The sequence below is a fragment of the Schistocerca americana genome, chromosome X, assembly GCF_021461395.2.
Source record: "Schistocerca americana isolate TAMUIC-IGC-003095 chromosome X, iqSchAmer2.1, whole genome shotgun sequence".
NCBI classification, from domain to species: Eukaryota; Metazoa; Arthropoda; class Insecta; order Orthoptera; family Acrididae; genus Schistocerca; species Schistocerca americana.
The window spans coordinates 901,668,406-901,692,405 of record NC_060130.1 but is presented as its reverse complement, the minus strand read 5'-3'; the positions used below and the strand labels follow the sequence as shown (position 1 = coordinate 901,692,405).

The 24,000-nt window shown below is 42.3% G+C and overlaps 1 protein-coding gene across 2 annotated transcripts in view; it reads left to right on the top strand.

The window, feature by feature from the left end:
* The window catches only part of LOC124555034 (cyclin-dependent kinase 17-like), a 204,598-nt gene that overhangs the window by 14,267 nt on the left and 166,331 nt on the right, over positions 1-24,000 (top strand). The window lies entirely within an intron of this gene.

The following is a 24,000-nucleotide window of genomic DNA, read 5'->3' as shown; positions in this document are numbered from 1 at the left end:
TTGAATATGCAAATAATCATGAAAAAATTCAGTTACTTACTCTTGTGTCACCAACTTGGTGTCGACAGAAAGTCTGTTCCAAATTTCAGGTTTCTGAATATTTGGTACGACAAGCACGAGCTCTCTTAATGCAGAAGGGTCTTTTATCAACGGCTGAGCAGAAAAGAGGAAAGACATTGCTACATGATACAGTGGAAAAAGTTGAGAGATTTTATTTTGATGACGGAAACACAAGAACAATGCCTGGGAAAAAAGACAAAAGTGAGCACCAGCAAAAATACCTATCAACAAAAACATCTTGTTTTAAGTAATTTAACTGAACTGTATTCTCTCTATAAAAAGAAGTATCGAGAAGACAAAGTAGGATTATCAAATTGTGCTTCTCTACAGCCAAAACAGTGTATACTTGAAGAATCATCAGGAACACATACCATATGTGTGTGCATTTACCACCAAAACGTAAAATTGCTTCCAAATTCCATTTCTGGTAAAGAAACATAGCAAGATATAATTAAAATAACAACATGTGATATAAATAACTGAGCCTGTATGCTTCGTCTGTGTGAAAAATGCCCCACCAGTTCATTGCTTCAAACCCACTTACAAAATGAAATAGAAGACTATGATCCCGAAGAGATGGTTCACTATGGTCAATGGGTATCAACTGATAGAATGACTTTAAGTGTTCAAATCACTTCTCCATCAGAATTCTGTGACACACTATTTAAGAAAATTGAAAAACTTACTCCACACTCTTTCATTTCTCAATCAAAATCTGATTATCTGAAAATGAAGAAGGAAACACTTGAAGGATCAGTGTTAATTTTAATGGATTTCAGTGCAAATCTCAATTTTGTTGTTCACGATGAAGTTCAGGGGTACCATTGGAACAGTGGCACCTGCACTCTTCACACTGTCCATATATATTACAGAAAGAACAAACAGTTGCATGCAAAAAGTATTTGTATTGTCTCTAATGATCTAGAACATCTTGTTGCCATGGTGTACCAGACTCAGAAGACTGTATTGAATTTTTTAAAGTGTGAATTTCCAGAAATTCACCTTGCTAATGTTGAATATTTCATTGATGGTTGTGCTGCACAATATAAAAATTGTAAGAACCTTAGGAATATGCGCTACCATGAGCACGACTTCAACATAAAGTGCAACTGGTCCTTTTCTTGCTACCAGCCATGGCAAATCTCCTTGTGATGGTATTGGTGGCACTATTGAAAGACTTGTTACAAAAACAAGGTTACAAGGAGTTTACAAAGGTCAGATACTTACAGCTTCCCAGGTATTTGAATTCTGTCGCGAAAAACTGCAAGGCATTTCAATTGTCTTTGTTTCAAAGGATGAAATGGTAGAAGTCAGACATTATTTTTCTCAATGCTTCACAAGTGCAAAAACAATTCCTGGAACATGATCTGTGCATCATATTGTACCATTATCACCAACCAAGATCGGAGCAAAAAGGCGGAGCTGTGATACAGGTCTTAGTGTTGTGCATGACTTCTTTGATGCACTTCCGCCACTAATACCAGAATGCACTGTGCAGCCCAACTGCTATGTTGCATGCACATATGACTCTTCTTGGTATTTGGGAATTGTTGAGAAGGTGAATTGTGAAGGAGGACATATTACAGTAAGGTTCATGCATCCTCTTGGACCATCCCTGTGCTGTTGGCCTGATGATGATGATTGTGATGTTTCTTTCTCTCATATTCTGTGTGAAGTTGATATAATCACAGCAACAGGTCATACTTATTCTCTGAGCAAAGAGTCCTCAAAGTTGGTGGAAGAAAAGTGGTTTACTTCCTAATTTTTTCAGTGTTTTCCAGGGGGGGGGGGGGGTGAGGAATTGTCCAAAATATTTTTTCTCATTTAACAATAAAATTAATTTATGAAAATTTAATTGGACAATTCTAACATGTTTTCAGAAACTACATGTCCAAAAGAATATTCAGGGATAATACTGTCAGCATACCATTTTTTGTTTAAAAACTGCTGCCAATTTTCAAATTTTTACAGTTTGCTTTGAAATAACACATTGCATAAAACTTTCATCGATTGCTACCAACAGAATGTATATAAAGCAATAAAAATTGGCAAAAGTGTATGATATTAGATACAAAAGCAGTACACAAAACCTCAGTTCACAACTAGATACTGGGTGTCATGGCCTGGATGACTTAACGTGGAATGACCTTCATGTTTGGTTAAATGGTTCGCATGCTGACACTTATTGATGGCCCAGCATTGAAATCTGTAGCAATTTGCTGAAGGGTTACACTTCTCTCACATTGAACGATTCTCTTCAGTCATCGTTGGTCCCGTTTTTGCAGGATCTTTTTCTGGCTGCAGCGATGTCAGAGATTTGATGTTTTACCGGATTCCTGCTATTCATGGTACACTCGTGAAATGGTTGTACTGAAAAATCCCTGCTTCATCACTACCTTGGAGATGCTGTGTCCCATCGCTCGTGCGCCGGCTATAACACCACTTTCGAAGTCACTTAAATCTTGATAACCTGCCATTGTAGCAGTACTAACCAATCTAACAACGGCACCCAACACTTGTTGTCTTATATAGGCTTTGCCGGCTGCAGTGCTGTAGTCTGCCTGTTTACATATTTCATGCATATACCAGTTTCTTTGGTGCTTCAGTGCATTACAGATGAAAAGTCATTGATATACACAAGAAAAAGTAAGGACCCTAAAATGGGACCTCGTGGGACACCACATGTAATTAGTTTCCAATTGAATGATGCCTGATAAATTGACACATCTCTCTCTCCTAATGACATCTTTTGTTTCCTGCCAGATATGTAGGGTTTGAACCATTTTGCGACATGTTCTGTTACACCATAATATTCTAGTTTACTTATGAAGCTATTATGTTTTACAGAGTCAGATGCCTTTGACAGATCACAAAATATACCAGGAGCATGTTAATTTATTGCCTAATGAGTTAAGTGCATACTTAGTGTGTGTGTGTGTGTGTGTGTGTGTGTGTGTGTGTGTGTGTGTGGATAGGCTTCTCAGTGTTGGGACCCTTTAGAAATCTGAACTTTGCCTTTGACAGTACATTATTTGCTGTTAGATGGTGAAAAAAGCCGATTGCATACTACCCTTCACCCTTTTCTACAACTTTTGAGAATGCTGGCAAGAGTGAAATTGGACTGAATGTTGATGGTATATCTCCTTTCTTAAACAAAGTCTTAATTTCAGCATATTTGAACCATTCAGGAAATGTACCACTGATAAACAAATAGCTACACAGATAACTTAATGTGTTACTAAACTCAGAGTAATCAATTTTTCGCTTACTAACCGCTTTCGTGCACTCAGATTTAGTAGGTTTTATATCCATTTCATTATTAACATTTAACAAATAGAACTGTTTGTCATCATCTGAAATACCATTGGTTATACAAGGGTTGTCCAGAAAGTTGTCCAGAAAGTTAGTTCCGATTGGTCGCGAAATGGACACCACAGTGAAAACCCAACGAAGCTTTGCACAGATGTGTTGGGTAGTGTTTAGTATGACCTTCAATCACATCAAGACACTCTTTTCGGTTGTGAGTGAGTAAAGGTGCCTAGAACAACGATGTCTCCTGCCAAGTAGGAGGGCCCGCATAGAGGTTTCGCCTTAATGAATGCAACCCACCTAACACAACTGCCACACGCTTTCTTCTTCATGGCAATTTTCTGCAGGGGCAGTGTAGACGCTCCTGCAGCCTTTTCGGTGGGAAGTGTTTGATCACCCACAACACAGCCCTAATTGGCTCGTCCTGAGTATCATCTCTGTTCACATGAAACGCTGGATACAAAGACAACACTTGGGCGCAGGCTACATGCTATAGACCAGCATAGAGAATTATCGGAAAGCACAGGTGGCTGCCTTCAATGACGATGGTGTTGGAAATTTGCTATGACGCTCCGACAAATGTCTAAGTTGGAGTGGCGACGACGTAGAGAAGTATCTGGAAAGTGTAGCTATCTCTTTCAAATAAAATGTTTCTGGTTTTCACTGTGGTTTCCATTTAGCGACTGATCGGAACTTACTTTCTGGACAACCCTCGTATAGTATAATTTTGTTCCTCAGAACTTTCTATGAAGATATTATCAATAGCTGTGTGTGGGCAATTAGCTACTGGTATGGTAGTTGGGCAGTGTACAGTAGGAATTACTTTGGATGATAGCATTACTGACTGTAATAAATTCTTACTGGAAGAGTTTGTCAGAAAATGTACATTAAAACCACCAATAACCATTGTTTCTTTGTTTTATTGTTAAATAATCCAGTCGAGCTTCAACGTGATAAAATTAATAAAGCCTTCATTAACAAACAGGTTTGTAATAATGCCTCATTAACTATGGTCTCTTGAGTTCAGATTGTTAAGGAATATGAACTCCAAAACAATGACCTTAGGTTTATTTTCTGGTCTGGCCACTACACTGTATGTTGCTATGGATTACATTAAATTAATCTTAGCAGACTTGTGGTGGGTCTCTTGAGAACCAGGGCACATGTTTTTGTCACTTTTTGCCTGTTTCAAGCACTCATCAGCACATTTTACACTTTAAAATAATAGAAATCCTTCTACAGAATAGGAGTTTTCAAGGAGAAACTCTTTCACTTTGTTTTCAAATTTTACTTTGCTGTCTCTCAGACGTTTTATAGCCCTGGGTAAGGAAACAAAAATTTTAGTTGCAGCATTGTGCACCATTTTTTGTTCTAAAGACAACCTTAATGTGGAGTAATGAATGTAATTTTTCCTTCTGGTATTGTAATTATGTACACCAAACTTCATGAGAAGGTAAATATATTTTGCAGTAGTGATTGGATGAGCACCACATATAAGAATAACAGCACATTTTTGATCAAATTAGGCTTTTTTACTTAGATTATTTGCCCCAGAACAGTATTCCATAAGACATTATTGAATGAAAATATGCAAAATATGTCAACCTGATTTGTCTTGCCGCAAGATTTGCAATGATTCTAAATGCAAATGTAGCTGAACTAAGTTGTTTTAGGGATTCCGAAATGAGCTTTCTCCAGCTTAAATTTCATCAATATTGTCGCAGAAGAAGCTGAGTAGTACTATGGTGTAGTGGTTATGATACTAAACTGTTGAATGCAGGGTCATGAGTTCTAAACTCACCTGGACTGTACCATTTTAATTTCTATATTCGGTTCGAGTACATTCTAGATGTATCCACAAATGTCAAGAACCATTGTACTGGAATGTTCTGTAGCTGTATATACACTGAATGTGTTCTGGCCGGAGGCAGTTCGCTCTGCGCTCTTGTATGTGCAAGTGCTGAATAAACCTTCATTAAGTGAAGTTAGTGTTCGTCATTCATCTAATTACACCTTCTTCTACGTGACATTTTTCTGGTGGAGGCGCTGGGCATTGGAACTTGTGATAGCGTACATTATTGACTGTACAGTGGCTACCATCAGACAATGACAGAGCCACCGTTTACGTGGCGAGAAACCCAAGTTCGAGCCATTTTCAACAGATCGCAATCTACCGGAGACAGAAGAAGAAGAGCGCGTTACCATGACAGCAACTGTGTGCCACCACATGAGACATCCTTCCGGGTCCTCTGGTGACGATGGCCAAGATCCAAACAAGTGGCTGAAGGTATATGAGCGTATAGCCAAATTTAACAAATGGGATGACACCACGTGTTTGGCTAACGTATTTTTCTACGTTGAGGGCACTGCCAAGCAATGGTATGAGAACAACGAGGACAAGTTCACAAGCTGGGTAGTATTCCAGGCGGAACTGCGCAAGTATTTTGGTGACACACAACAACAGAAGTGCAAGGCTGAAGATTAATTAAAGTGCAGTGCTCAGTGTCCATGAGAAACTACATTATCCTACATTCAAGATGTCTTGGAGCTGTGTAAAATAGTGGATCCATAGAATGGAAGAGATAGGTAAGGTTGCACGCCTCATGAAGAGTGTTGCTGAGGACATGTATCAAACCCTACTCCTGAAGGAGGTTCTGACAGCAGACGGCTTCATAAAAAGGTGCCAGTATATTGAGACAATGCATAAAAAAAAATTACACACAAGAAGTTTGAACGGCTTCCAAATGTTGTATCAGTGTCTGTGATGGAGGAAGCAACTGATTTCACAAGTGTTCTTCGTCAGATAGTAAGAGAGAGGAAGTTCAGAAGGCACTTGGATTGCATGGCGAGCAAAAAACTGAGACACTTCAAGAGGTCATAAGGGAGGAAGTGGAATAGACATTGAACCCAATATCTCGTCCTTCATTTCCCTTTAAAACGGTGAAAAAGTCGAGACCCAGGCGGAGTTACATTCCTTCAATGCTGCATGAGGAACCTGTTTGGGCACCAAGGAAGATTGATGTCTGGAGGACCCATGATAACCAACCAGTATGTTTCCACTGCGGACGACTGGGACATGTGGTGCGCTATTGTCGAGAAAGGCGGCGGATATTTGATGACGCCCACGCCAGAAGACAGCAGACCGATCTCAGCCAACGCCAACTCTGGGACGACAAAGATGAACAAGAAGATGTGGGTGCAGGACGACGTAGGTCACTATCACAGCAAGCTAGCTGCTGCAGACGACACTCCCCAACACACCGATCAAGGTCTCCATCGCCGTTTAGAAGCTCCAGCCGATCACCTAGCAGCCACAACCTGGAAAACTAAAGGGCGCGACCTTCCTTGGAGCCAAGGCCCCTGAAGAGAAAAATCCTCTGCCGTCGATCACTACAAAAATGATAGGAAACTATGTCGATATCCTCATGGATGACCAACCAGCCCAAGCTATTGTGGACTCTGGAACATCATATTCAGTCATTTCGGAGAAGTACCGTCCCCAATTGCAGAAAACCATATTCGTCGACAACAAAACATCTCTGCTGAAGGCGGCTAATTGGAAATATGGGAAACCTACAGGAAGATGTACCATTTGTGTGGGTATAAGTGGCCATACACAGCCCTTAGAATTCATCGTCTTACAAGAGTGTAGTCATGACGTCATTCTTGGATGGGACTTTTTGAAAGCTTCTCAGGAAATTATAGATTTTGGTCACTCGAAGATTATGCTAGACGAGATGAGATACTGTGGACAGGAAGATGTGCATCCAAGTGTGTGGAGACTATGTGTGCTGGATGAAGTGATCATTCCTGCAGTCAGTGCTAGAAAGGTAACTGTCACTTGTCATGCAATACATCAACCCATGGATCTTGTAGTGGACTGTAAGAGAAGCATACCACTGAAGAATAACTCGGTCATCCCAGCCTCTGTGGTCTCGTTTAAGAACAGATTCGGTGAATTGTGGATAGTTAACTGTTGCTGAGAACTACAGATCCTTCCAAGACGCATGTGCATAGCAAATGCTGAGCCATTAATTGAAAAACATCTGAGCTTCATAGAAACCTGCCATGCTGAGTCTGTGGGCAAAATTAGCGCTACCAGTACGAGACAAGATCTTGTAACTCGACTATCACCAGATCTCACTAAGAAACAACAGAAGCAGTTACTTGCCATTCTTCAAGAGTTCTCTGAATGCTTCAGTCCACAGGTGAAGAGCAGATTAGACAATTCGACGGTGAAGCACCAGGTTAGCACTGGATACCGTCAACCGATAAACCAGAGAGCATGTTGTGTGTCAGCAACAGAATGTTGAATAATTCGCGTTGAGGTAGAGAAAATGATGATGAATGACATCATTCAACCTCCACAGAGCCAATGTTCGTCACCAGTGGTCCTCGTCAGGAAGAAGGATGGCAGTTGGTGCTTTTGTGTTGATTACAGGAAGCTTAATAAGATAACTAAAAAGGACGTTTACCCTCTTCCATGAATTGACAATACACTAGATTGAAGTGGGCTAAGTTTTTTCTCAACCATGTACATGTACTTGGGATACTGGCAAATCAAAGTAGATGGGGCTGATCGTGAGAGAACTGCATTCATCACCCCTGAGGGCCTGTAAGAGTTTACGGTAATGCCGTTCGGTTTGTGTAATGCACCAGCAACTTTTGAATGGATGATGGCTAATCTTCTATGTCACCTGAAGAGGACAATGCGTCTATGTTATTTAGATGACATTATAGTGTTCTCAGAGACATTAAATGAACATACAAAAAGACTGAGGGCCATTCTTAAGCGGCTGCAGCAAGTTGGACTGAAACTTAATCCAAGAAAGTGTCTTTTTGCAGCAAAATATATCAAAATACTTGGACACCTGGTGTCAAAAGATGATGTGCAGCCAGACTCAGAAAAGGTGAGATCTGTAACGGTATTTCCTATTCCTAAAAGTATTAGAGATGTTGTTTTTTATTTTTATTTATTTATTGTTCCGTGGGACCACATTTAGTAGAAGTCTCCATGGTCAGGGAACGAGTCAATACATGAAATTACAACACGATTGTAGAAACAGATAAAATGAAATATAAGAAACATATTCAGGCGACAAGTCGTTAGTTTAAATAAAGAAAATCAAGAATGTAACACTGGAATTTGCTTAATTTTTTAGCTCTTCCAGGAGCTCCTCGACAGAATAGAAGGAGTGAGCCATGAGGAAACTCTTCAGTTTAGACTTAAAAGTGTTTGGGCTACTGCTAAGATTTTTGAGTTCTTGTGGTAGCTTATTGAAAATGGATGCAGCAGAATACTGCACTCCTTTCTGCACAAGAGTCAAGGAAGTGCATTCCACATGCAGATTTGATTTCTGCCTAGTATTAACTGAGTGAAAGCTGCTAACTCTTGGGAATAAGCTAATATTGCTAACAACAAACGACATTAAAGATAATACATACTGTGAGGGCAATGTCAAAATTCCCAGACTATTGAATAGGGGTCGACAAGAGGTTTTCGAACTTACACCATACATAGCTCGAACAGCCCCTTTTTGAATCAGAAGAATTACCCCAAAAAATAATACCATATGACATAAGCGTATGAAAATATGCGAAGTATACTACTTTTCGTGTTGAAATGTCACTTATTTCAGATACTGTTCTAATGGTAAATAAAGCGGCATTTAGTTTCTGAACAAGATCCTGAACATGGGCTTTCCACAACAGCTTACTATCTATCCGTACGCCTAGGAACTTGAACTGTTCCGTCTCGCTTATAACATGCCCATTCTGTCTGATTAAAATGTCAGTTCTTGTTGAATTGTGGGTTAGAAACTGTAAAAACTGAGTCTTACTGTGATTTAGCATCAAATTATTTTCCACAAGCCACGAACTTATTTCATGAACTACATTATTTGATAATGTTTCAATATTACACACAAGATCCTTCACTACCAAGGCGGTGTCATCAGCAAACAGAAATATTTTTGAATCACCTGTAATACTAGAAGGCATATCATTTACATAAATAAGAAACAGCAGTGGCCCCAGCACCGACCCTTGGGGAACGCCCCATTTAACAGTGCCCCATTGGGACTGAACATCATTACCACTCTCAATATTGCGGAGGATTACCTTCTGCTTTCTGTTCTTAAAGTAGGAGGCGAACCAATTGTAAGCTACTCCCCTTACTCCATAATGTTCCAACTTCTGCAGTAATATTTTGTGGTCAACACAGTCAAAAGCCTTCGTTAAATCAAAGAAAACACCTAACGTTCGCAACCTTTTATTTAATCCGTCCAAAACCTCACAGAGAAAAGAGACTATAGCATTTTCAGTTGTTAAGCCATTTCTAAAACCAAACTGTACATTTGACAGCAAATTATGTGAATTTAAATGCTGCAGTAACCTTGTATATACAACCCTCTCGATAACTTTAGCAAACACCGATGGCATAGAAATAGGTCTATAATTGTCAACATTATCCCTGTCTCCCTTTTTATAAAGTGGCTTCACTACCGAGTACTTTAATCGGTCAGGAAACCGACCACTCCTAAAGGAAAAATTACAGATATGGCTAAGTACTGAGCTAACATACGTGGAACAATACTTCAGTATTCTGCTAGATACCCCGTCATATCCATGAGAGTTCTTGGTCTTTAGTGATTTAATTATTAACTCAATCTCCCTCTTGTCAGTATCATGGAGGAGCATTTCAGGTAACAGTCTTGGAACACTTTTTTCTACGAGCGCTATATCATTCCCTGTTGGGACTAGGTTTCTATTTAGTTCACCTGCTATATTCAGAAAGTGATTATTAAGTACTGTACATATTTGCGACTTATCAGTAACACGGACATCCCCACTACGCACTGATTCTATATTCTCGACCTGTCTCTGCAGACCAGCCACTTCCTTTACGACTGACCATATGGTTTTAATTTTATTATCCTGAGACTTAGCTATTCTATCTGCATACCACATACTTTTTGCCTTCCTAATAACTTTTTTAAGCACCTTACAATACTGTTTGTAATGGGCTGCTGCATTTAGATTTTGACTGTTTCTAACGTTTTGATATAATTGCCACTTTGTTCTACAAGATATTCTTATCCCTTTAGTCAGCCACCCAGGCTGCCTGTTTGTGCTAGTACCCTGTTTTGAACGTTCTAACGGAAAGCAACTTTCAAAAAGCACGAGAAAAGTCTTGAGGAAAGCGTTATATTTATCGTCTACTGTATCAGCACTATAAACATCTTGCCACTCTTGTTCCTTGATAAGGTTTGCAAAAGTCTCTACAGCAACTGGATCAGCTTTCCTAAAAAGTTGGTAACTATATTTAACATGTGTTGCAGCACAAAAATCTTTTAGACTTAAAATTTGTGCATCATGATCTGAAAGGCCATTCAACATTTTGCTAACAGAATGACCTTCTAGTAATGACGAATGAACAAAAATATTGTCTATGGTTGTTCTACTGTTCCCTTGCACTCTCGTTGGAAAGAATACGGTTTGCATAAGATTATATGAATTAAGGTGGTCTACCAGCATCCTTTTCCTTGCACAATCACTTATACAATTTATATTGAAGTCACCACATATAACTAACTTTTTGTATTTCCTATAAAGTTAACCAAGAACCTCCTCTAGCTTTAGCAAAAATGTTGTGAAATCGGAGTCTGGGGATCTATAAATAACAACAGTAAGAAGTTTAGCTCCACTAAATTTAACCACACCTGCACAACATTCAAACACCTTTTCAGTGCAGTACTTTGAAACATCAATTGACTCAAATGGGATACCGTTTTTCACATACATGGCTACTCCCCCACACCGCAAAGAGCTCCTAGAAAAGCTGCCAGCCAACCTGTATCCTGGTGAGAAGCTTCCTCAGATTATGTTCTTATTACTGACATTTTATCAGAGACTTTTGTATCAAAGCCAGGCCACCCCAAGAGTTGTTAAAAGCCGATGCTAAATTTATCTAGGGTGTTGTTCAACAAGATTTTTTCGATGTGCTGCGAAAAGCTCTGATGACTGACCCTGTACTTGGTCTGTATGATGAGAGAGCACCCACAGAACTACACACAGATGCCAGTGGATATGGAATCGGTGCTGTTCTGGTGCAAATTTCAGATTGAAAAGGGAAGTTTATAGCCTACACTTCTAGGACACGTACAAAAGCCGAGAGAAACTACTCGACTACAAAAAGAGAATGTCTTGCTGTGATCGGGGCCATGTGCAAATTTTGACAGTGTCTCTATGGAAGGCCATTCACAGTTGTTACAGACCATCATTCACTTTATTGGTTGACAGGTCTTACAGATCCAATAGGACAACTCACCAGGTGGGCACTATGTCTTCAAGGGTATGACATTACCATAGTGTACAAAAGTGGAGGAAAACACCAAGACACCGACTGTCTTTCAAGAAACCCTGTGCAAGACCATCAAGACTTTGTTGAAGATAGTGACTGTCTTGCTGCACTCCAGGATCTCTCTGCTGAGCAGGAGAAGGACACCAATATATTTCAAATTATGCTTGCCTTAAATCGGTCAGAGGATGTGAAAGGACAATTTAAGGTAGTTAATGGATTACTTTGCAAGAAAAACTTTGATCTGTTTGGAAAGGGACGGCTACCAGTGATTCCTAAACACATGCGCCTAGATATTCTACAGAAATTCTGTGACACACTTGAGGCCGGAAATTTAGGATTTATAAAGACCTACGATAGAATCCGCAAGAGATTTTTCTGGCCAGGTTTATTTAGGAGTGTCCGTCATTATGTGTCACAGTGCAGCGAGTGTCAGAGGAGAAAGGCAGTTCCTCAAAAACCACCTGCCCGACTCATACCAATTCCAACAGCGGAAACGCCTTCCCAGCACGTTGGGATTGAACTCCTCGGACGATTTTCAACGTCTGCTAGTGGCAATAGATTGATTATTGTTTGCACTGATTATCTGACACGCTATGCTATTACAAAGGCCGTGGAAACAGCCAAGTCATCTGAGGTAGCCAAATTCATCGTGGAAGACATTGTATTAAAATACGGTGCCCCAAGGATCGAGGGAAAGTTTTTCAATCAAATCTTGTGACAGAGATAAACCGTCGGTGCAACATTACTCATCACATGCGACTGCCTACCATCCACAAAGTAATAGGCTTACTGAACGCCTTAATAAGACCTTGGCCGACATGCTATCAATGTTGAGCAGAGCAACTGGGATGAGGTGCTACCTTTCGTGACGTTTGGCTACAACACCACCAAACAAGACACCACAGGATTTACGCCATTTTTCCTGGTGCATGGGCGTGATGCGACTACGATGATGGACACTGTGTTTCCGTTACATCCTGATGACGTGGACGACGACTACATTGGCCAGGTGTTAACAACAACAGCTAGAGCGACTCCGCACACTGCAGGCTCAAGAAAACGATCGTGGAAGGTATGACACGAGCCACCACCCTGTTGTCTACCAGCCTGGTGACCTCGCCTGGATCTTCACTCCTGTTCGGAAGGTTGGTCTCTCTGAGAAGCTCCTCAGGCGCTACTTTGGACCTTATAAGGTTGTAAGACAGTTGTCTAATGTTACTTTTGAAGTTGAACATTTTGACCCTGACGCAAGACAATGAAAGGTCAGAGAAACGGTCCACGTCCTTCGAATGAAGCCCTACAAGGATCCTGCCACCCAGGGTAAATTCGAAGCTCCGGCGACGGGCCACAAGCCGATCACCGCCAAAGCGAGCATCAGTCATCGGGAGTCGGAGTATGCAGGACCGATGACTCGTTCCCGGACTAGGAGGACGTAACACAAGGACACTGTTCTCTTTAAGGAGGGAGCAATGTCGCTGAAGAATCTGAGTAGTTCCATGGTGTAGTGTTTATGATACTGAACTGTTGAATGCAGGTTTGTGAGTTCTAAACTCACCTGGACTGTACCATTTTAATTTCTATATTCGATTTGAGTTCATTCTATAAGTATCCACAAATGTCAAGAATCATTGTACTGGAATGTTCTGTAGCTGTATATATACTGTATGTGTTCTGGCCGGAGGCAGTTCACTTTGCGCTCTTGTATGTGCAAGTGCTGAATAAACCTTCGGTAAGTGAAGTTAGTGTTCGTCATTCATCTAATTACACCTTCTCCTACGTGAGAATATGGACGCCTAAGAACTTTGAAGTTTCCACCCTATTTATTATTTCCTCACCATGTGTTAGACTTACCATTGGTGTTGTACCCTTAGATGTCCGGAGCTGAATATATTGTGTCTTTTTAAAATTTAGAGTGAGACCATTCCCAGAAAACCGGTCAGTAATGCTTTTAAGAACATTGTTTTCATTTTCTTCTGTTTGTGATGTATGCTTGGATTGATTACAATACTAGTGTCACCTGCAAAAAGAACTAATTCTGCTTGTTGTATATTAAATGGAAGATCGTTTACATACATGAGGAACAATACTGAACGTAAGCTTGAGTCTGACGGAATCCCACATGTGATTTCCACCCAGTCAGAATAATGTCCCTGGATTATATTGGTTGATTTTCTTAGTACAACTTTCCACATACTTTTGGTTAGATATCACATTAACCATTGGTTGGCTATACCATCAATCCCATAAAACGTCAATTTATGTAGGATAATGCTGTGATTCAAACAGTCAAATAACTTAGCTAAGTTGCAGAAAATACCAACTGGTGCTACTTTATTATTTAGTGCATGTAAAATTTGAAACTTCCTTGCAGATTAAAACTGTGTGATGAACCGAGACTCAAACTTGGGACCTTTGCCTTTCACAGGCAAGTGCTCCCCTGTGGGTCTGGGGGTTAGAATAGGCCCGAGGTATTCCTGCCTGTCGTAAGAGGTGACTAGAAGGAGCCTCTCACTTTTTGGCCTTTATGTGTTAGCCCCCCTGTAGGGTTTGACATCCATTTTTCAAAATTTTCCTGAAAAGCAAGCCAATTTGGGAAGGGCACCTTACATGGTGCATCGTGTCCATCGTGCATTGAGATATTTAGCCCACTTTCTCGTCGTCACATTGCAGTCCCGCCCATTCTCCATCTCTTGGGCGAGGACACCTTCCTGGGTGCGTTTTCCACCATGCATTATGCAGTGTCACTACTGTACCGACGATGACTGTGGACTTCCTTGCACCTCATATCCAGTAAGGTAGCCAGTCTGTTGTGGTGGGGCCGGCATGTATCCTGTTGGTTGTAGCCCCCTGACAACACAGGTATGGCCCTGTTGATGCCTGTACCGTGAACTCCCCATGTATGCCAAGGAGTAAATGCCCGTCACCCTGGGGCATCGGGACTCCCGGCAATGGCCATCCTGCCAGCTGGCCTTTGCTGCGTCAGGGCCCCTGGTCGGAGTGGGTGGCATCAGGGCGGATGACACGCCATGAAGTGTAGTATGCCATCTCTTGCTGGTGGTCCACTGCCAGCAGTCTCTAAGCGGGCAAATTCTAACTTTAATGCTAAGAAGTATGACCCCAAGTCATTCCCCTCCCAGGCCACACCATGATAGGAATGCCAGGCTAAGGATGGCAGTGAAGCTTATTCGCCCCATTACCTCATATGTACGAGAGTTGATGGGGAATCTTTCATGTCCATGAAGCCTCAGTTTTTTGTGGAGCATTTGGAGGACAAGTTTGGGGAGGTGGGGGGCTTGTCCAAAATGCGCTCTGGGTCAGTTTTGATAAAAACAGCGTCCTCTTCCCAGTCATGGGCATTACTCGCTTGTGGAAAGTTGGGGGCTTTTTCTGTTACCGTCACGCCTCTGAAGAGCTTAAATATGGTCCAGGGTATCACATTCCTCTGGGACCTTCTTTTGCAGTGTGACAATGAGCTGCGCGCCAATTTAGAATGGCGATGTGTTCATTTCGTCCAGCGCGTCCATCGGGGTCCGAGGGATAACCAAGTAGCCACCGGTGCCTTCATCTTGGCCTAGAGGGTGACACATTGCCTGAGAGCTTTAAGTGCTGGAAGTTCGGCCATATGTCTTCCCATTCTACTTCCAGCCCCACCTGTCGAGGACATCCATTGCATCCCAATACTCCATGTGCCCCACCTCCCATCTGTGTCAACTGCAAAGAGCATCATTCACCTTGGTTGCCAGACAGCTGGATTTTACAGAAAGAGAGTAAAATCATGGAGTGTAAGACCTTGGACAGACTGACCTACACAGAGGCCAAGAGGAAATTTGAGCGCCCACATCCTGTGGCTATGACCTCCTCATATGCCGCCGCTATGAGAACAGTTGTCGCCCCATCACTTCCTCGAATTCCTGTTGCCTCTCAGAACTGGGAGATTACACCTGCCCCTTCGATGGTGGGGGGCACTTCCCTCCCTGTTGCTCCTGCACCATCTACTTCAGGGGCAACACCCCCCCCCCCCCCCCCCCCCCAACAATTGGGGATTTCAGTCCCCACTTCTGGGCCAGAGAAGTGTAAGGCTTCTTTGGCTCCTCTCGCTATGAAGGGGTCCCTTGGGCCACTCCCTTCCCAGGTTTCTGCTAGTGGGACTCCTGCCAATGGCTGAAGATTTTAACACCCATAACCCCTTGTGGGGTGGCACTGCGCTTACTGGCCGAGGGAGAGATATCAAAACTTTACTGTTTCAGTTTGAACACTGCCTCTTAAATTCTGGGGCCGCCACACATTTCAGTGTGGTTCGATGTAGTTACTCGGCCATTGATTTATCAATTTGCAGCCCAGGACTTCTCACGTCTATCCACTGGAGAGCATATGATGACCTGGGTGGTAGTGACCACTTTGCCATCTTCCTGTCACTGCCCCATCGTCAGGCCCACAGACACCTGTCCAGATGGGCTTTAAACAAGGCAAACTGGGAAACTTTCACCTCTCGTGTCACTATTGACTCTCCCCCACATGGTAACATCGATGTAATGGTTGAGCAGGTGACTACCACAATCATTTCTGCAGCAGAAAACTCGATCCCTCACTCTTTAGGGTGCCCCCGACAAATGACAGTCCCTTGGTGGTCGCTGGAAGTTGCTGAGGCAATTACAGAATGTCTGTGAACTCTACAGCAACATCAGTGACACCCTTCCCTAGAGCATCTGATAGCCTTTAAGCGGCTCTATACGCGCACTCGCCAACTTATCAAATGACGGAAGCAGGAGTGTTGGGAGAGGTACATGTCGACCATTGGGTGCCATACGTCAGCTTCCCAAGTCTGGACAAAGATCAAACATATTTTTGGGTACCATACCCCAACAGGTGTCCCTAGCATTACCATCAATGACATGCTATGTACTGACGCAAACACGATTGCTGAGCACTTTGCTCGACCCTCTGTGTCGAACTACCCCCCAGCCATTCGCACCTTCAAACGGCGGATGGAAAGGAAAGTCCTGTCGTTCGCTACATGCCACGGTGAATTGTATAATGCCTCATTTACGGAGTGGGAGCTCCTCAGCGCACTTGCACATTGCCTCGATATAGCTCCTGGGCCGGATCAGATCCATAGTCAGATGATTAAACATCTCTCGTCTGACTAAAAGTGCCATCTCCTTGTCATCTTCAACCGGATCTGGTGCAATGGCGTCTTTCCATCGCAATGGCAGGAGAGCACCATCGTTCCGGTGCTCAAACCCAGTAAAAACTCGCTTGATGTGGATAGCTATCGGCCCATCAGCCTAACCAACATTGTCTGTAAGCTGCTGGAACGTATGGTGTGTCAGTGGATGGGTTGGGTCCTGGAGTCACATGGCCTACTGGTTCCACGTCAGGGCGGGTTCCGCCAGGGGCGCTCTACCACTGATAATCTTGTGTCCCTTTAGTCTGGCATCCGAACAGCCTTTTCTAGACGCCAACACCTTGTTGCCGTCTTTATTGATCTACGCAAAATGTATGACACCACCTGGCAACATCATATCCTTGCCACATTATGTGGGTGAGATCTCAGAGGCCTGCTCCCAATTTTTATCCAGAATTTCCTGTTGCTCGGTACTTTCCGTGTCCAAATTGGTGCCTCCCATAGTTCCGCCCATATCCAGGAGAATAGGGTCCCGCAGGGCTCTGTATTGAGTGTATCACTATTTTAGTAATCATTAACGGTCTAGCAGCAGCTTTAGGCTGCTCGTCTCACCCTCTCTGTAGGCAGACAACTTCTGCATTTCGTACTGCTCCACCAGTACTGTTGCTGAGCGGTGCCTACAGGGAGCCATCCACAAGGCACAGTCATGTGCTCTCGCCCACAGATTCTAGTTTTCGGCCTCTAAGTCGTGTGTCATGCACTTCTGTCAGTGTCGTACCATTCATCCGGAACCAGAGCTTTACCTTCATGATGATCCACTCACTGTAGTGGAGACATATAAATTCTTAGGAATGGTTTTCGATGCCCGATTGACTTGGCTACCTCACCTTCGTCATCTTAAGTGGGAAGTGCTGGCAGCACCTCAATGCCCTTTGCTGCTTGAGCAACACCAACTGGGGTGCAGATCGCTCTACTCTGCAGCAGTTGTACAAAGCCCTTGTTCAATACCGCCTTGACTATGAGAGTCTGGTTTATGGTTCGGTGGCAACCTCAGTGTTGCGTGTACTTGACCCAGTGCACCACTGTGACGTTTGCCTAGTGACAGGAGCTTTTAGAACGAGTCCGGTGACCAGTGTCCTGGTGGAGGCCGGAGTCCCTCCATTGCAGATCCGACGTGCACAACTGCTCACCAGTTATGTTGCACACATTCGTAATTCTCCTGCGCATCCAAATTACCGTCTCCTTTTTCCACCTACGACAGTTCACCTCCCGCATCGGTGGCCCAGGTCAGGGCTAAGAATTGCGGTTCACATGCAATCCCTTCTGTCTGAACTGGAGTCCTTCCCTTTACCACATCCGATCTAGGTCCATCCGCATACACTTCTATGATGTACACCTAGGCCGCAGATTCGTCTAGACCTTTTGTGTGACCCTAAGAACTCAGTTACTCCTGCCGCTCTCCGCTGTCACTTCCTCTCGGTTCTTGATGTGTTCTGGGGCTCTGAAATGGTTTATGCCAATGGCTCAATGGGTGATGGCCATGTTGGCTTCACCTACGTCCACAGAGGCCATTTTGAACAGCATTCCTTGCCTGATGGCTGCAGTGTATTCATTGCAGAGCTGTTGGCCATCTCTCGTGCACTTCAGTATATCCTTTCATGCCCCGGAGAATCGTTTCGTCTGTGTACTGACTCTTTGAGCAGCCTACAAGCTATTGATTAGTGCTACCCTCGCCATCCTTTGGTAGTGTCCATCCAGGAGTCCATCTATGCCTTGGACCGGTCCTGCTGTTCAGACTTGCCGACAGGCTGGCCAAACAGGCTACGCAGAAACCGCTTCTGGAGATGGACATCTCTGAACCTGACCTGCGTTCTGACTTACGCTGTAGGGTTTTTCGGCTTTGAGGGATGGAATGGCGTAACAGTACACACTACAAACTGCATGTCATTAAGGAGACTATGAATGTGTGGAAGTCTTCCATGCGGACCTCTTGCAGGGATTCAGTTGTCCTCTGCCGGCTCCGCATTGGCCGCACTTGGGCGACCCAAGGTTACCTCCTGCGCCGTGAAGACTTTCTTGAGTGTCGGTGCGGTGCCCCGTTGTCAGTGTCCCATATTCTGGTGCACTGTCCCACTTTGACTGCCCAGCTATGAAACATTGGGTTACCGGACGTGTTCCCACTAATTTTATCTGACAATGCCTCACTGGCTGATTTAGTTTTACGTTTTATTCGTGAGGGTGGGTTTTATCATTTGATCTAAGTTTTAGTGCATTTCCTTTGTCCCTCTGTGTCCTCCACCCTAGTGCTTTTAAGGTGGAGGTTTTAATGTGTTGAAGAGTAGCTGGCTTCTCCTCTTTTTTTGTCAGCCAGCCGTCAGCAAGCGCTCTAGCATTTGGTGAGTGAACATGTAAATTTCATTCTCAGTAGAGTAATTCTTCTGAAATCCAAATCGTGATTTGCTGAAGATATTATTATTGTTACGGTGAGATACTATGCAAGAATAAATCCTCCTCCCTCCCCCCCCCCCCCCCCCCTCAAATATTTTAAAAAATATCAGCAGTGGAACAGATTGGTAGTTACTGACATCTCTCATATCACCTTTCTTAAATAGGGGCTTGACAACTGCATATTTCAGTCTCTCTGGAAAAATGCCTTGAGTTTGTGATGTAATGCATATTTGAAATAAGATACCGTATTTACTCGAATCAAAGCCGCACCTTTTTTCCGGTTCTCGTAATCCACAAAACCGCCTGCGGCTTAGAATCGAGTGCAAAGCAAGCGGAAGTTATGAAAAATGTTGGTACGTGCCGCCACAACTAACTTCTGCCGTCGAATATATGTAGCACTACGCAGGCATGCTTTGTAGGCACAAAGATAAATACTGGCGCCAAAACCTCTGCGTCAGTAAATAAATTTTTTTAAAAAAAGTGGAAGACGAGCTTTTTTTCTCCGCCGCGAGTTTCGACCACTGCATTTTCATACATTATGCAACGAAGTAAATACAAATTCCGTATTGTTCATCTTCGAATGTAGCACAATTTCAGTGTACTACGAAAATCTGACTGGCAAGACTGTTTGGGATTTTTGTCAATATGGCCAACTCTACGTTCTGAATTTTTTCCTATCTGTGAGAAGAGATGGGTGCTAATAGGAACCTGATGAAATTTGAATCACATACAGTATTCTCTTCCCCATAAGAATAATACGAATATACACATTTTGCCATGTATTCTTCCGTGTTTGCTGCTATCTCATTTAAATCCTGTCTGCCTAATAAACTACGAAACTAGTGAGACAACAGCAAACGCGGAACAATATACGTATCGTGTCATGTTTGTATTCGTATTATTCTTATGCCTAATAGTGATACAGTCAGAAATGAAGCACGGCAAGGGACTAGATTTTTAAATCTAAGATGACTCTAATTTCTGTGCAGAATTTGATGTAATAAAGAAGCGGCCGCAAAGATTTTCAAACGGAGAAAAATTTTCGCCTAACTCTCGTTCAGAACATGTTCTATCATACGTAGTCTATTACTTGATTCTTGTTGATCATTATCAAAGAAAGCAACAGTGTAAGTAACAACAAATAGCAGTCTCTTGCCATTGTTTCGCTAATGAGACGGTTCTTCACTTTTTTTTTTTTTTTTTTTTTTTTTTTAAATTGTACGCGGCGGTAGCGCGCACAAAAGCAAGCTATGTCGCGAGTCGCGACAGGCCGTAAACACGCACTATCAGAATGCGACAAACAATGCATGACACAGTGCAGTAATGCATTTTCAGCTTAAGAGTGACGCAAACACCAATAACGAAGAAAACGGCACTTATCAGATCAAAGCAAAATAAGCAATCGATTCAAACCAGACGAAGCACGTGAAAAAGGAAGGGTACCCGTATAAATACGGACGGAGCGCCTGACGCATAGAAATGGCTACGTGGTAAAGCTTAACTGCTAAGCTTACGACTCGAACCAAACTATTGTAGCTGTATCGTCATTCATTCGACCTAAATTGTGTCTCATATTACAATGGACCAACTTTGTTTCGATTTGGAGGTGCGGCCTAAAACTTTTGTGTCCCCTTGAATTTCGAGTCTCAAATTTCAGGTGCGGCTTAGATTCGGGAATTTTTTTTCCTTTATTTCGAGTCTCATTTTTCAGTTGCGGCTTAGATTCGAGTAAATACGGTAGGTCTTATTATAGGGGAACAAATATATATCATTCTGTTGGAAACCCCATCAAGACCAAATCAGTTTTTATTTTTTAGAGAATATATTATTTCCTTATTTTCAGAAGGAGAAGTTGATGATACATTCATAAATTGAATGTTGTTGATTTTACTTTTCAAACTACTACTTAAACCAAAGGCAGCGCTAAGTCGTGATGATTTTACATAGAACATGGCACAGAATTCCCCCTATCCTAACTCATATTTGTTGATAATCTCTTGTGTGGTGAATAGTCTCATGTGGCTAGCAAAGAGTGCAATTCACTCCTGTTTACCAAAGGGATGAAATAATGAATGTGCAGAATTACAGACCAATATCTCTGTTGTCACACTGTTGCAGCTCAGTAAAGCGTATTTTAAGCTCAAACATTGCTGGAGGAAATGATGAATTCACGGGCATGGATTCAGGGAAAACATTGAATCTCGCGCGCGCGCGCGCGCGCGCGCGCGCGCGTGTGTGTGTGTGTGTGTGTGTGTGTGTGTAAAAGTAAGCAAGTAAGATATAATTCATTACATTGTACCTGACAGCAACACACAAATACAAAAGAAGGTGGTAGGGTTTGTATGGGAGCATACTGTCTATCAGTTTCTCTGTTTATAATTGGAACAGGAAAGGCAACAATATAGTATCTTCCATCATGTAGTGTACAGTGGGTTGCAGGGTGTTGTCTTCTGTAGTCCGGGGCCACAAGAAAACTATTTTCATTACAAAAGGAAACGAATTTGATACATACTGAGCCAGGCTCCATAACTGCATTTGAAAATGGCATGTAAGGTTGAAATTGGCAAGCTTTAATAAAGTGAACACTTGTCAACAATCACCAAGTTGGAAACCTAAATCTTCTAAGAAATACATGGTACACCACATGAAGAAAATGATCAAAAAATATCGTAATTTATTTGAAACGTTATTCGATTGAGGGACTGTAAATGTGTAGGTCTTATGTTATTGAATATGTACTACAGCTACATCTACATATGTGCTATGGTACTTGGTGGGGGGGTACCTTGTACCAACACTAGTCATTTCCTTCCCTGTTCAGCTCACTAATAGAGCAAGGGAACCACACAAGCCGTAATTTGTCCCACCATATCTTCATGGCCCTTGTGCGAAATGTGCATTCGCAGCAGTGGAATCGTTCTGCAGTCAGCTTCAAATGCTGGTTCTCTAAATTTTCTCGGTAGTGTTCTTTGAATAGAATGTGGCCTTCCCTCTGGCGATTCTGATTTGAATTCCTGAAGCATCTCTGTAATACCTGTGTGTTGTTCGAACCTATCGGCAACAAATCTAGCAGCCTGCCTCTAAATTGCTTAAATAACTTTTGCAATCCACCCGGTGGTGATCACAAACACTCAAGTAGTACTCAAGAATGGGTTGTACCAGTACCCTGTACACAGTCTCATTTACAGCTGAACCACATTTTCTTAAAATTCTTCCAATAAACTGAAGTCAACCATTTGCCATCCCCACTACAATCCTTGTGTGCTCATTCCATTTCATATCACTTTGAAATATTACGCCCAGATATTTAATAGACATGAGAGTGTCAAGCAGCACACTACTAATACTTTATTTGAACATTATGGGTTCGTTTTTCCTACTGGTCAAAACTGACGTACATTTTTTGACATTTAGAGAAAGCTGCCATTCGTCACACCAACTAGAAATGTTGTCTAAGCCATCTTATATCATCCTACAGTAACACAATGATGACACTTTCCCATTCACCACAGCATCATCAGCAAACAGCTGCAAATTTCTGCTCACTCTGTCTGTATGGTCATTTATGTATATTGGAAAATAATAGCAATCATAACATACTTCCCTGGCGCACTCCTGATGATACCCTTCTCTCCGAGGACAACATACTGGGTTTTATTACATAAGAGGTATTTGAACCACTCTCATAACTGGGAATCTATTCTGTATGCTTGCACCTTCATTAACAGTCTGCTCTGGGGCACCCTGTCAAATGCTTTTTGGAAATTCATAATATGGAATCTGCCTATTGCCCTTCATCCGTAGTTCACAGAATGTCCTGTGAGAAAAGGACGAACAGAGTTTCGCATTAGCTCGATTTGTGAATATAAGCTTTTCCATCTCAAGGAAATTCATTATATTTGAACTGAAAATATGTTCAAGAATTCTGCAGTAAACTGGTGTTAAGGATAGTGGTCTGTAATGTTGCAGGTCTGTTCTTTTACCTTCTTGTATACAGCAGTCACCTGCATTTTCTTGCAATTGCTTGGGACTTTGCGCTGGGCAAGATATTTGCATTAAATGCAAGCTTAGTAGGGGGCTAATGCCCCAGAGTACTCTTTATTAAACTGAACTGGGACTCCATCAGGACCTGGATACTTATTTGTTTTCAACACACTGTTGTTTTTCTATGCTGGTGATGTCTATTACTGTCCCCTCTGTATGGCAGTCTGTGTGATGTTCAAATGATAGTATGCTTGTAAGAGTCTTGTGTGTGAACAATTTCGTAATTGCGAAATTTATAACTTCAGCTTTCCGTTTGCTACCATCTAGTGCTACACCATACTGGACAACAAGTGACTCATAGTAGCCTTCAGACCATTTAGCAATTTTACTTAGGACCAGAATTTTCTTGGGTTTTCAGCAATATCTTTTGCTAAGGTATTACAGTGATAGTTGAACGCTTTGCGCATCGATCCTTTTACAAATGCATTAATCTCTAGTAACTTCTGCCTGTCATCATTTGCGCTTTCTCTTTTGAACTGAAAGTGCAGCAGTCTTTGGTTTCTCAGCATTTTCCAAATGATGATGTTAAACTGCAGTGGATCTTTTCCATTCTTAATCCACTTACTCGAGACATACTAAACTTCACCCATAAATCCTCTATGTCCATCAAACTGCAAGTAAATGATGTGAATTCATTGTCTAAGTGGGATGC